Source organism: Zalophus californianus, chromosome 8 (genome assembly GCF_009762305.2).
Source record: "Zalophus californianus isolate mZalCal1 chromosome 8, mZalCal1.pri.v2, whole genome shotgun sequence".
NCBI lineage: Eukaryota > Metazoa > Chordata > Mammalia > Carnivora > Otariidae > Zalophus > Zalophus californianus.
The window spans coordinates 105406993-105419953 of NC_045602.1; the positions used below are offsets into that span (position 1 = coordinate 105406993).

Sequence of the window (12961 nt, forward strand, 5' to 3'; positions counted from 1 at the left end):
CCTTGCCCAGGATGACAGAGATGGTCGCACAGATGCTGTGTGCATGAAAGTGGGGAAGCAGCACCAGAAGAACAGACTACATGCTCAAGCACAAGGTACAACAACGTGCCACAGCCTACTTATTCCGGAAAACAAATAAAACAGGCCAGTCGACCTAGGGGGCAAGAATCAAAACTGTTATGATTGTTCACAGGCAATGGTTTCGAGTAGGTTCTCAGTACGAAACAGAATTATAAACACCAATCTCTACCAAAAAATAAAAAAAGAAAAAGAGTTGTTCCTTTACTAATCCAAAAGAGGGTGTCCATAATTCTTAAATATGCAGCCTTCCACTTACCAATGATGAAAGTGTTTCTTTCCATAAAAGAGTATCAGAATATCTTCCCTGTGTTATGGCTAATTTAAGGAATCGCTGATTTCTGGTTCTCCTGATGTTCTTTTGTTATCCTGTTGTTATGATTCCACGTAGAGGAGGATGTCAGTTGGAAAAGGTGAAGCTACTCTCAGCTACTTACATATGCAGAAAAGCTGTTTTCCTTAGTATTTCTCTTTCGTTCACCACAGCCAAACCACACACCACCAAAGCTACAGGTCCCGGTCACTCCAGCTGGCTCTGTCCACAGCCACCAAAGCCACTGCCTGCACCAGTGATGGGCGGAATTCTAAAGCACCTTCTGCCCCTCTGAGTTATCACTCCCAAGGCACGGTGCCACACTTGCCAGACCTTAAGTGCTCCTGCTAGCTGGCACAAGTCAGGAAAAACACAAATGTGGGCGTTCTCTTTGGGAAATGAAGAGGAACAGGGCACTCTCAACCCACCCACCTTCATACAATGATGGATTCCCCCAAATTTAGGAAAAGGATTCAGATGGCAGGCAGCCCAAATGGTGACAAAGGTCTACAAAGACACAATAAAACATTAACAAATCAAATGCACACAGACTCCTGCCACCAGTCACGGGATGGGGGCTGTCATGAGAGAGAGAACTGGAAGAAGATCAGGGGGAAAACAATTTTCGTTTCCACTCATGCACGAGGTAATTCGTGTCCATAAAGTTCTCCACGATTCTATGAGGCAAACCAGGCTCTGTCTTCTCCATCCAATGCCAGGACCTCAGGGGCAAAGCTACTAAAAGTATAGACAATCATATCCAGCAGAGTCTAAAAAACTTTCTGTGATGATGGAAATGTTCTATCTATGTGCTATCCAGGATATAGCCTCTTGCCACATGTGGTCATTAAGCACCTAAACCATGGCTACTGTGAATGATGAACTCAATTTTTAATTTTCTCAATTAAAATTTACATTTAAATAGCAACATGTGGCTTCTGGCTGTGGCATGGAAAATGCGAGACTAGCCTTTCTGGTGGTGTCTAACCAATCCATTTCCCCAAATAACCTGATCGAATATAAAAAAAAAAAGTGGATATTTCTTTCCCATAACTATTGAAGAACATTTGTGGTTAAATCCTGGGCTCAATCCTAACCTAATTTAGATACCTTCACTATGTTCTAAAACAACAGTTCTCAATGTCTCTGATTATGGTGACTCATTTTAATGTCAAAACAAGTTATTAACCATTTATAGTAGTGGCACCTGAACTCCTATTAAGAAAATCCATTATAGTAAAAAGCTTCTCTTAAGTCAGTAATACTTTACATTCATGCATATTTCCTCATAACAGTAGCAGCTATATAGAGTTGTCAAATATACATAAATAGGGGAGAGAGTATCGATTTAATATGTGAGCAATCCTTGATATTACCATGGATTCCAGCATGTCTTACAATATCCCCCAGCCTCCTGGGCTCTATGACCCACACAGGTTAGGAGCCCTCTTCTAAAGATGCATCATCCTAAGTAGCCAGCAGATCTGTGATGATATGTTACACAAATGAGGGTCTTGGTTCACAAGAAGGGCTTTGGATTGGTATTGAAGAAATGAGAAAAAGCAACTTTCCCAATGCTTGGAAGTCTAATTTTTTCAATGTATATCTGGTAGCAGATGTATAATATAGATTATTTATGCTGTAGTTAAGCCCAATTATCATACTAACTTCAAAGAAGATCAAGGTCCAACAATCTGGATTTCCTAAAAGTGTACTGTTATAACTCAACAGGTATATGATGTTCATCAGCTCTCTTCCTATCATCACTTTGTCAGAAAGTATGCTCACTCCCTGTGATTAACTTGTTTCTCTGTGTCAACTTGAAAGCCAAAATCTGAAGAAATAATGTGAGGGAAAAAAATTAAAGCAAGTGTTTACTGAGCGGTTCCCAGGCTGGAGCTGGCCATGTTCTGGACAAGTTCATTTTAAGCTGGAGGTGAAAAGTCACTTTTGTGAAATGTATGGAAGAATGAAGAAAGACCCCATCAATATTAAAAATCTTGATTATAGGGGCACCTGGGTGGCTCAGTCAGTTAAGCGTCTGCCTTCAGCTCAGGTCATGATCCCAGAGTCCTGGGATCGAGCCCCGCATCGGGCTCCCTGCTCAACAGGGAGTCTGTTCTCCCTCTCCGTCTACCTCTACCCCCTGCTTGTGCACGCTCTCTCTCTCTCTCTCTCTCAAATAAATAAAATCTTGATTATAAAATGGGGAAAATGTTTCTACACCATAACCTCTCTGCCCAGAAATGACTGAACAGCTAAAATCTTATAATTTGGGAGGGAACTGAAGGGAAAATAGAATGGCAATGTCAGATTTGACCTCTGTGATCTTGAAATATCCTAAAATCTCTGAGGAGATCCTGTGGTTTGGGGTGACAGCCCCATCAGGCCCCACCATAACACTCGTGTGTCCAAGGACCTCTTGGGACCCACCGCTCTCCTCAGAATCAAAGTCCCCAAGCACACCTTTTAGAACAGGAGGGCCGGCCGATGTTGGTCCACATTAGAGAGTAAAAGGTATTGGATGAAAACAACAGCAACCACTAGGCTCAGAGCTCAGTTCATGAAATCTAGAAGCCTCTCAGAGACTCTAGAGATTACAGGAAGCTCCATAAACCTAAGAATGCCCACAACTTGGTTACAGCTGCAAAGTATCAAGATGTATAATGTAAATTATTTATGCTGCAGTTAAGCCCAATTATCATTCTAGCTTCAAAGAGCAAGGTCTAACAAAGTATCACGCAAACCACAGTCCACACTCTGAAAAAGAAATCTCATAGAAAAAAACATGAGATAGCACAACTTGAGCCATAGACCATTTTATTCTTCTAAGCTCCCTGGGCTTTCTAGAACGAAGTCACCCACTGAAAAAAGAGGAATATATTTAGCCAAGATAGGCGGAAATTAATCTCTTTCAATTTTTAAAATGAGAGACATTCACTTATTACACTTCACATGCACTGACTGCTAAAGACATCAACAATTCGCTCAAAATAGATATGCTTTAAAAAGAGTGGGAAATTCAGTATTGAATTTAGGAAGCTGAATCAGGTTTTAATTCAATGCACAATGGCATGCATTAGCAGCATAAAAATTGCTTCTTGATTAAGTAGTCTCGGGTTGTAATTTACTCAAGATAAAATTTTTTAAAACATCACAAATCAATTTTAAAAAGCACATACGCCTACCTTTTAAAGAAAGATCACGTTTCAGGATTCCGTAATGTAGAGTAACCGTCTTTTCCTGTAGGCGTGGAAAAGAAGAAAGATTATCCAACTAATAACAGAAAGTAGCAAAGGTGAGCTTTGAAGACCATAGCGCTCTAATTTTCTCATGGTATGGCTTCATTTATAATATCAAACAAATAGAAATTTCTGAAGTTAGACTTAAAATATTTGTTTCCATCTCAGTAAAGATTTTGATTCCAATGATTTGATTTATAAGGAGCAAATAAACAAAATCAAATGCAAACAGATCAAAATAAATAGGAATTTCTCAAAATTAGAATTGAAGCATTTACTTATCCCAATGACATATACTCAATATTTTCATTCCATGAAGTAAATGAATAAAATTTCACTCCTGTTTCTATTTTTCCAGGGGGGAAATGAGGTGAAGAAGTTGTAAGAGCCTGTGTAGGTAACAGAAGGTAACAAACTACAAGCAGCTGTTAACTCCTATTGTATATTTTTTATTGTCCTAGCTAATAAGTCATATTTATGGGCTCGATTTTTCTTGGCTAAGACTTTTGGATCAAGAAAATTATATAAAGGAAAATAAATCAAAATAAGATCTCTGATTTTATTTCACATTTATTGTTTTCAATAAATAATTGGCATAGAAATCTGCTAGTCCCTAATAAATACTAAATGTGATTTTTCCTTTCAAAATTACTTGTTGGCATACATTAAATTATTCTAATATTTTAACTTTATATACTCAAGCCCAAATAAGGAAGTAAGTGGTTTATAGTTTAATATAAGTTAATCATCGACTCCTATAAACTGTTTCTACCAAATCTAATTAAAACAGCCCATGGAATACTGTCCACAAGACTGTAATTGTGGGGGCGCCTGGGTGGCTCAGTCATTAAGCGTCTGCCTTCGGCTCAGGTCATGATCCCAGGGTCCTGGGATCGAGCCCCACATCAGGCTCCCTGCTCAACAGGGAAGCCTGCTTCTCCCTCTTCCACTCCCCCTGCTTGTGTTCCCTCTCTCACTATCTCTCCCTGTCAAATAAATAAATAAAATCTTAAAAAAAAAAAAAGACTGTAATCGTGACTCTGACCCTGTTATGTTAGATTCCATGTGTACAGTAATTTAACTTCCAGTGGGGATAATGATGTGTAGACTGAAAAACAAGGGCCACAATTTCTAACTCGAAAGAGCTCCAAGAATTTGAAATGACTACCAATGCATTAATTCATGGAGATCCCACTCCGGAATAAATGGAATCACACACACACACACACACATACACACAATGGAATCACACACACACACACACACAATGGAATCACACACACACACACACACACAATGGAATCACACACACACACACACACACACACACACACACACACACACACCAGATGGGGACTCCCTAGATTAGTTTGTGCTTCCTACAGCTGTCACCTTCTTTTCTGACAGTAAAACCCCTCTTTAACCCCAAAGGAAATGTAAAGGAAGAAATTCTCCCAGCACCTTATTGAAAGGCACGTGAATCTTGCAACCCCAGCCACACCTGCACAGCCCCTTCCTGAGTACAACCATCTTGGTCACACTTAGCTCCAGAACTTCTCTCCTTCAAAGCAACACCAATTCCCTGCATGGACTCCCCAAAGTCAGCCAGCATCAGGGGCCTTGTCTCTCTTGCTTCTCTTCACTTCAGAGCCAGCATGCATGACTTTGGCTCTCTTATGGCCAACACCCTACAGTTAGGGTAACAGTGGTCCATTCTATTTTCTGAAATTACAGGTGCTGGTAAATTCGGCTAACAATGACCAAAAAGCCAAGACAAACTGATGGCTGATTCAGAAACACAGTTCAACATGCACACACTGAGCCAAATCATAACCAATCGCCCTCTAACAACAGGTATGGAGCTCTTCATAGATCTTCAGTTTATAACGGGCCATCCAGAAATAATATCTAGAATTTGCTTTGAAACAATCCAGTCAGGGTTGTAGACGAGGAGAGGTAACAGATGGAACAAGTGTCAGTGAATCTGTTGTAATGAAGGATGCATGAAAGTTCATTATAGTGTCTGCTCTACTTTTCGGTTGTATTTAAATTTTTCCATAACAAAAACTTAAAAGATGGTCATTCAATGAAAGTTATGTGTGAAAAAGAGAGAGAGAAAAATGCACAGATCATAAATATCACAACCTTCCCGTTTTCCAAACACCCTTCAACACAAAGGAGAAATAACTAGGGAAATGTTAGCAAAAAAATTTAAACATCACACTAGAAAAAATGAACAGCCTACAGTTACAGTTTTATAAAGGAAGTGATAATGGCCTTGAAGCTCTTTTCAATATTTCAAATGCCGAATACCTACCTTCCTCATTTTTTTCATTATTCCAAGTATGTCTGCTTTAAATTAAGTGATAGAAAAAAGAAACACTGCTTTTCTCATGACTGTCAGATATTGTTGGTCGTTAAATATGCCTTTGATTCCTAAAAGTAGGGAAATGGATGACTTAGAATTAATATCAATGTGATCTATTCCCTGAATTAAAATCTTTCTAAATAAGAGATCCAAGAGGGGATCATTAAAAGGGCGGGGGAGCACCTGGGTGTCTCGGGCGGTTAAGCATCCCACTCTTGGTTTCAGCTCAGGTCGTGGTCTCAGGGTTGTGAGATTGAACCCCACATGGAGCGCTCAGCGCAAAGTCAGCTTGAGTTTCTCTCTCTCCCACTCCCTCTGCTCCTCCCCCCTGCACTCTCTCTCTCTAAAAATAAATAAATAAATAATATTTATTTTTTTTTTAAAGATTTTATTTACTTATTTGACAGAGACACAGCGAGAGAGGGAACACAAGCAGGGGGAGTGGGCGAGGGAGAAGCAGGCTTCCCGCGGAGCAGGGAGCCCGATGCGGGGCTCGATCCCAGGACCCTGGGATCATGACCTGAGCCGAAGGCAGACGCTTAACGACTGAGCCACCCAGGCGCCCCTAAATAAATATTTAAAAAGAGAGAGAGAGAGACTTTATTGGTGCAAACTTTGGGATCACAGATATAAACTATCAGATCTGCAACCCACTTACATAGCAGAGTGATCTGTCACTGCGGGACAGCCAAAAGATGGGCACTCTAGATAATACCACTAATTTGGCTAGAATTTGAAAGAGACTGGGAGGGGTCATACGAGGCTAGTGCCCAGCTTTCACAATAAGCAGGGAAAGTCACATACCAAGTAAAATCATCCTCACAGCCTCAGAATTTGACTTACTAACCCTGCCAGACACCACTATTGGAAATCTGACACTGGACATAAATTAAAAAGCGAGATTTATGATGGTTTGGGGAAAGAGCATGGGTAAAGCTTTGCCAAGACTTCTTCAAAGATAAACCAGGGGCAAGAACCAACCTTGGTTCCCTCTGAATAGAACAGCACAAGACCAACATTAAATCCTAACATGAGATTTGATCTTTTTTTTACAGTAGCTGATGGTTTTCTTTTTCAAGTTTTCCTGGCCTAAAACAATGTTTCCTTTCCAATAAAGAAACAATGCCAAATTCTGAAAAGGAAATTTGTCTGACTTAATGGATAAGCATATAAAAGCTGGAAAAGGGAGTATTATGGGAAAACCGAACAACTCGGACTTAAAGGCAGCTTTCCAAATATATCGGCAAAAGGATCAAGGGTTAGAGAAGGGAGTATGTGGCTAATAATTATGAACGAGTTGCATGATGGAGGTCAGCTAAACAAATTCACTTGTTTTCAATTTGAAAATCACAATTCCAGGGGCACCTGGGTGGCTCAGTTTGTTAAGCAACTGCCTTCAGCTCAGGTCATGATCCCAGAGTCCTGGGATCAAGCCCCACATCGGGTTCCTTGCTCAGCGGGGAGCCTGCTTCTCCCTCTCCCTCTGCCTGCTGCCCTCCCTGCTTGTACTTTCTCTCTCTCTGTCAAATAAATAAAAATAAAATCTTAAAAAAAATTAAAAAGAATTGAAAATCCCAGTTCCAGTGGTTTACTACATAACCTAAGAGAAACTGCCATTAGCTTACATCCATACTCAGATATTTTTCATATTTTATTAAATTAGGAATGGCATTTAATTGTGCATTTAATAAATATTTGTCAAATAAATGCATTAACGAGGGGCACCTGGGTGGCTCAGTCGTTAAGCGTCTGCCTTCAGCTCAGGTCATGATCCCAGGGTCCTGGGATCGAACCCCACATCGGGCTCCCTGCTCTGTGGGAAGCCTGCTTCTCCCTCTCCCACTCCTCCGGCTTGTGTTCCCTCTCTCACTGTGTCTCTGTCAAATAAATGGATAAAATCTTTAAAATGAATAAATAAATAAATAAATGCTTTAACGAGATGGCAATTAATGCTCACCAAATCATGACCTAAGTTCATTAGAAATGACAAAAATAAAATAAATTAAAATAAAGTAAAATCCTCAGATAGACGAGTCATGGCTGTTTGTCTAACCAACGCACATAACCTTGATTTGCTTGTAGGTGGCAATAAACCAGGCTAAAATGGTTTGTTCCCCAGACTCCCTTGCAGCTAGAGGTAAGCCATGGGATGCAATTCAGACCAATGAGATGCAAGAGAGCGGGCTCTGAGAAAGTGTGTTCTCATTATATGAACACAGTCCTTCCGCTCTTTCTTGGGAAAAGCTACTGGGAGGTGTAGAGCCATCTCACAACCATGAGAACAAAAGGCAGACAAAAAAAGAGTAGAAAGAAAGAAAGAATCTGGTTCTCTGGTGGCATTGCTGAGATGCTACATACCCCCCCACCCCAAAATTGCTTAGGTTCATGTTAGGAGTGACAAACCTCTGCTCGTTCAAGTTCCTGTTTTCTATAATTCACAACCAAAAACATACTAACACCAGATCTGATTTACCTCCCCAACCCGGCTGTGTTCTTAAAGCTGCTCCTATTTCCACTGACTGATGTTCCACACAACTATCCGATAACACAGTCACATAACTCTCGCTGACTCATCAACAGTTTCCACTCATCAAGAGCATGCCTCCCACTAAAAGGCCAACGAGCTTGAGGGTGAGCAGTCATGAGGAAAGCCATCAGCAAACAACAGGCCATGTCATTCTACCAAGCCACATGGTGCCCTCCTATGGACCACCACACTCCCATGTTAGGAATACAAAAGACAATGCTGCCAAAAAAGAGAGCAATCTATTCCAGTGATCAAGAAATGGAAAATCTTCCACCTTAAGACTAACTTCAAAATCTGTAGGTCTCAACAAAGAAAAGGAAATATTTATAAGTATGGCTAAATTCAATGCCAGAAATGAAACATCTCTAAAAAACAGAAAACAAGAATAGGAGGATACATCTTGAGGGCTTAAGGGATATCCCATGTCCTGGTTCAGATGACCCTACTCTGTGCTTCCACAGGGCCTTTGCAATGTACCTTCTGTGGAATTTAAAATTCTACTCATTTCTCTCTTACATATTGATCTCTCCTGAAAAAACATAAATTCCTAGAGCTGAGGAAAGCTGACATGTAACAAGTACTGACAAATGCTGAGTGAATGAATGAGCAAAACAACATACAGATCACTTTTCCAAGTTTATGAAAAGTATGCAATCCTTATTAAAAAAAATCTGTAAGCATCATTTCTACAATGAGTTGTATGTACTGTTCAACTGACCCAACATGACATATTTGTCAAATGTCTAGAGAAATGTCAAATTTCTAGAGAAATCGTCAATGGCCTACACTTAAGAAGTAGCTCTTATAAGCCAGGCGATGTGTTAGGCACTCTGCATGCAGTATTTCATAATCTTCACACACACACACACACACACAGTTAGTTACTTCCCTTTTAGATGGGGACAAATTCAGAGGGACCTAAGGAGCTCAAGTAAGGTCACATATCTAATAAAAGGCACAGTTGGTATTCAAAACCCAAAAAGGTCAGCTCTCGCTTTTCTGCTAGATCATGCTGCTTGTTCTCTTTGGTATTTACTAAAATATTGTTTATAACTTGTACACATTAGTGGAGGTAACAGTCACAAGAACCTTTCGTTTTATGGCCTCGAAAACAATCTGCAGAGTGAGGGTTCACAGTAACCTCAAGCACAATTACTTCTTGTCCATGTCAGAAATCAGACGTGGTTTGGCATGACACAGATAGTGACCTTATCTAGCTCATCTTAGAGCTGTAGGGAGTAACAGAATGTCTACATACCTACAGCATGTTAAAAGCAAGCCACTATGTACTTATATGACCTAGAAATGATGCGAAATAAATCCATGAGTCTATGGCTCCAGTTTCAGAAATCAACAGCTCTGCACCCACCCCACATAGGTTACACACGTGCACCATACTTTCCATGCCCCGTTTATGGATTGCACAGCCCCAAGAGCTTAGAGACTGGTTGGCAGGTGGGCTTACAAATAAAACCTACTGTTTCTATGCATACAACATATCAGATCCATCGAAGCAGTTAAAATAAAAGACTCACTTGAAAAAAGGGGAAAAAACTCTACTGCAGAAAGAATTAAAAAAAAAAAGGTGCCTTTTGTGATAGCCTCCTAACACTTCATTGAAAAAAATAATTCCTCCTTGAAGTTGATGAAAACTTACTGAAAATATTTATCCAGTAAACATCTTAATGAAATAAACTGTTATGACTCCAATTTAACAACTTCATAAATTCTGATGGAGAAGAAATAGACTCACCACCCCCGAAACATTTGGCAATTATTTTTACACAATATGTGCAGTCTATGATGTATGTGCTTGATGGAAAAGTGAACCACAGTGTATTAGCCTAAACATAAGCTTCTTTGTTCTGCCATTTCAGCTTAACATTTCCACTGATTTTTAAACAATATGGAGTATTTTGCAAGTCATGATTTCTATCAGGACAGCTAGCCAATACCCATTTTAAAAAAAACTTGAATTGAGATAGTTATTATGTGATAAAGCACCTTTCCATTTCTTCCTCCCCCTTGCTATAACTATAGATTAGTTATTTATATTTTAAATTTTTTCCATATAGAGATCTTTGGGGAAAAAAATCATGACTTAGTATAAAGACACTGAATCTTTTTCCAAATAATGGCTGAATCATCTTTAAAAAGATAAACACACTTTTTTTTAAGCTACCTCCTTTTAATTCTTTCCCCTGATACAGAAAAAAAAAAAAACAGTATTCTCAATTAAATAACTCCATAGCACTCACAGTTTTTCTTCTGTAAAGTTATTTTTTAAAGTATTCACTCATCATCAAAGGCTAATGATTTTAAAGACAAGCTTCACAATGAAAGAAACAGGATAATGAAGTATGCTTACAAAGACAGTGTCTGGTAATAATTAAAGTAGAACTCTGTACACAACTTCTTTTAAATATCTGGCTAAAACTCCAAGCTTTCTATCAAATTAGGATTCCTTCATGAATGTTTTTATTTAAAGTATACCCCCCAAAAATAGGCCAAAAGCATTTATATTCCCCCTTGCATTTGACCCCACAATCAGACACTGCCCCATTTACAAAATGAAATATTGAGGTCCACCTTAGATTAACTGCCATAAGCAGTTCCAATGCTAGAACTAAAAACAGGCGTAAGTGTTAAAATACTTTTCTTATGCACCAGCTCACTTTCCTTATTTCTTTTTCTGCATCTTAAAGTAATTCTTAACAACTGACTAAGGCTCAGAAAATTACATCAAAATGTACTCTACAAATAAAGTTTGAAAGTTATATTTAGCAGATTTCTGATTATATTGGACACAGTCTTGGTAAAGCTTCCCACATATAAAGTCTTGCCATGAAAGGGAATTCTTATTAGTCTTTAACAGAAAAAGTTAAGTGAGCTGATTAAATATAGATCAAAGGAAGTTCTACCATGAAAGGACCAATTTTTTATAACTTGTGGGAAAAAAAGTATCAATAAACAAAAAGCAATCTGGTGTTTCTCCTTCTGGCCTATAATCGTTATCTGTTTATGATGAGATTAAGAGCACTCTGCTGCCTTCTTTGTGCTTTTCAGTTATTCTCTATTTTTAGCATGATCATGTATTACTTTTGTAAGCTCCAAGGTTATTTTTAAAGCATTAGACACTACACCTTTTTAGACCTTGATATTCAGATAAACCACTATTGTATAATAAATGATAGATTTTAATATATTTTTAAAATATATGGGTAGTTAATTCCAGTCAATATTAAATCTATACCTTTAAGATAACTGCTTATCATATCGTCACCTATAGAGTCTAGTACAAAAGCATATTAAATGTTTTAAGATTATTTTCTACTTTAAGATAAGCTAATCAGTAAACTGACAAATACATTTTATATCCATTTGTATCTGCTCTAAAAATTAGGAAAATCACCTGTATCTTGTTCCAAATCCTTCTCCTTTATCTATGCTCTTTATTCTTTGCCAACTCTTAAAATATATTTGAGGTAACGCCATCATATGTCATTGCTTTCTTTGACAGCTATATCAGGAGTATAAATAATACATATATTTATGTGTATACACATATTCATTAAATAAACATATTCACCTATACATATAGACTTATATACATATACACATATTACATATACATATATCTAATATGCTTATAATAGTATATATAAAATGTTTAAATATATATATGATCTAAACTGTTTAGAGATTTCCACCAGAGGTGCCTGTCTACTCAGTTTCAGGTTTCATCTGCCTTGGTCAACCTGACCAACTAACTATAAGACACTAATGAAAGGAACTGAGGATGACACAAACAAATAGAAAGGTATACCATGCTCATAGACTGGAAGAATTAATATCATCAAAATATCCATACTACCCAAAGCAATCTACAGATTCAATGCAACTCCTATTAAAATACCAATAGCATTTTTCGCAAAACTCATCTAAAATTTGTATGGAACCACAGAAGGCCTGTCAAACAGCCAAAACAATCTTCAGAAAGAAGAACAAAGTTGGAGGTGTCACAATCCCAGGTTTCATGATGTAGTACAAAGCCTTAGTAATCAAAATAGGATGGTACTGGCACAAAAACAAACACATTGATCAATGGAACAAAATAGCCCAGAAATAAACCCACACATATATGGTTAATTAATCTATGACAAAGGAGGTAGGAATATACAATAGGGAAAAAGTCTTTTCAATAAATGGTGTTGAGAAAACTGGACAGCTACAAGCAAAAGAATAAAACTGGACCACGTTCTTAACCATACCAAAAAATAAACTCAAAATGGATTAAAAGACTTAAATATGAGACCTGAAACCATAAAACTCCTTAAAGCAAACATAGGCAATAATCTGTTAAACATCACCCTTAGCAACGTATTTATGGATATGTCCCCTCAGGCCAGGAGAACAAAAGCAAAAATAAACCA

General features: G+C 38.3%; 1 protein-coding gene across 12 annotated transcripts in view; it reads right to left on the reverse strand.

The window, feature by feature from the left end:
* Nucleotides 1–12961, reverse strand: part of PLCB4 (phospholipase C beta 4) — a 414002-nt gene that overhangs the window by 379720 nt on the left and 21321 nt on the right. For 11 of the 12 annotated variants that reach the window (XR_003524780.1, XM_027623038.1, XM_027623041.1 and 8 more), the window contains exon 2: nt 3580–3634. The gene's annotated coding sequence lies outside the window, so the exon portion shown is untranslated. Of the gene's footprint in view, nt 1–515; nt 552–3579; nt 3635–12961 lie in introns of those variants that run through there. The other variant, XM_027623043.1, reaches the window with a different exon arrangement.